Genomic DNA, 2,379 nt, shown 5'->3' with positions numbered 1-2,379 from the left:
CCTCTGAAGTGCATTCTCCTTCTGGGGGTCCGGGGGGGACATAGCTGGGATTGAGGCCAGCCGCGCAGACCTCTCTATTGGTTCCCTGGTACATGCTAGTATGTTGTGTTCACGTCTTGGCGCATCAGGTTGAAGTCTGTGCTCTCTCTCCCTCTCCTGTGGAGATATAAACAATACACCACCACCCCCTTGGGTGGGTTAGTGCCCTGCTCCCCACCAACCCATGTCTTTTGTTTTCTCTTTCCTTCTCCCTCCTATTTAGTTTGCTGCGGTATGTATCCCTGGACTGGATTTGGAAGCACATAAAAGACCAAACCCACTGCCATCAAGTCAATTCTGACTCACAGCGATCCTACAGGGTAGGGCAGAACTGCCCCCTGTGGGTTTCTGAGAAAGTAACTCTGTATAGGCGTAAAAAGCCTCATCTTTCTCCCTCAGTGCTCGCTGGTGTTTTGAACTGCTGACCTTGGGGTTAGCAGCCCACTCCATAATCACTATGCCTCCAGGGCCCCTTCACATGCATCTAAGGTCATTGAAAATACCACGGCTTGGGTCAGGGCCACCTTAGTCTTCAAAATGACATCCTTGCTCCTCAGCACTTTAAAGAGGTCTTGTGCAGAAGAAGACTTGTCCAAAGCAATACATCACTTGATTTCCTCGCTATTCCTTCCATGAGCACTGCTTGTGGATTCAAGCAACATCAAATCCTTGACAACTTTTATCTTTTCTCCCTTTATCATGATGTTGACTATTGGTCCAATTGTGAGGATTTTAGTTTTCTTTGCATTGACTGTAATGCATACTGAAGGCTTCAATCCTTGATCTTCATCGGCAAGTGCTTCAAATCCTCCTTCCTTTTAGCAAGCAAGGTTGTGTCATCTGCATATTGAAGATTGTTTATAAGCCTCTCTCCAATCCTGATGCCTCATTATTATTCAGCTAGTCCAGTTTCTTGGATTACTTGCTCAATATACAGACTCAATAATAAGATGAAAGGCTACATCCCTGACAAACTTTCCTGATTTTAAGCCAAGCAAGATTCCCTTGTTCTGTTCACACAATTACCTCTTGGTCCAGACACAGGTTCCACATGAGCACAATGAAGTGTTCTGGAATTCCCATTCTTCTCAAAGCTATCTATAATGTGTAATGATCCACACAGCTCAATGCCTTCCATAGTCAATAGAGCACAAGCAAATATCTTTCTGTTGTTCTCTGCTTTGAGCCAAGATCCATCTGGTGTCATTAATACTATCCTTTGTTCTCTGCCCTCTTCTGAATCCAATTTGAATTTCTAGCAGTGCCCTTCACTGTACTGCTGCAACTGCTGTTGAATTATTCAGCAAAATTTTACTTGCATATGGTATTAATGATATTGTTTGATAAATCTCTGCACCTTGTTGGGTCACCTTTCTTGGGAATGGGCACAAATATAGATCTCTTCCAGTCAGTCAGCCAGGTCACTAGACTCCAAATTTCCTGGCATAAACACCTGAGTTTGCAGTAGTTCATCAGTCTGTTGAAACATTTCCGTTGGCATTCTGTCAATCAGTGGAGCCTAATTTTTTGTTACTGCCTTAAGTGCAGCTCGGACTTCTTTATTCAGTACCATCAGTCTTTGTTCAAGATGCTACGTCTTGAACTAATTGTATGTCAGTCAGTTTGGTACAGTGATTCTCTTTATTCCTGCCACTGTCTTTTGATGCTTCCGGCATCCTTCCACCTTTGTCCCCATAAAGTCCTCCCGTGTTTCAACTTGGGACTCGTACCTTGGCTTCCGTGGTCTCAGCTGAAATGAGCTGAGCATGACGCTTCTTTCCAGCTCTCTCACTCCGGGACTTTGCACATCTCGTCCCAATACTTATGTTAGAATCATTCACAGCATGTGTTTTAATGTGCATTTATCTCTCCATCATACAATTATATGGTTAATTGCATTTCAATTTATATATTAATCCTTTATAGCATTTTAATGATGTGTATCATTAATATTTGTCTTCTGGAGCTGTTCTTCTTTTTTTCCAAATCATTTTATTGGGGATTCATACAACTCTTAACACAATCCATACAGACATCCATTGTGTTAAGAATATTTGTGCATTTGGTGCCATCATCATTTTCAAAACATTTTCTTTCTACTTGAGCCCTTGGTATCAGCGCCTCATTTTCCCCCTCCCTCCCCCACCCCCTCCCTCCCTCATGAACTCTTGATAATTTATAAAATATTATTAATCTGTCATGTCTAACACTGTCTGATGTCTCCCTTCACCCACTTTTCTGTTGCCCGTCCCCCAGGGAGGGGGTTATATGTTGATCATTGTGATAGGTTTCCCCTTCCTTCCCCACCTCCTCCTCACCCTCCTGGTATCGGTACTCTCA

Source organism: Echinops telfairi, unplaced genomic scaffold (assembly GCF_000313985.2).
Source record: "Echinops telfairi isolate 266 unplaced genomic scaffold, ASM31398v2 ScPeMD7_7410;HRSCAF=8448, whole genome shotgun sequence".
NCBI classification, from domain to species: Eukaryota; Metazoa; Chordata; class Mammalia; order Afrosoricida; family Tenrecidae; genus Echinops; species Echinops telfairi.
The sequence above is the reverse complement of the archived record's forward strand: the minus strand, read 5'-3'. Positions refer to the sequence as shown.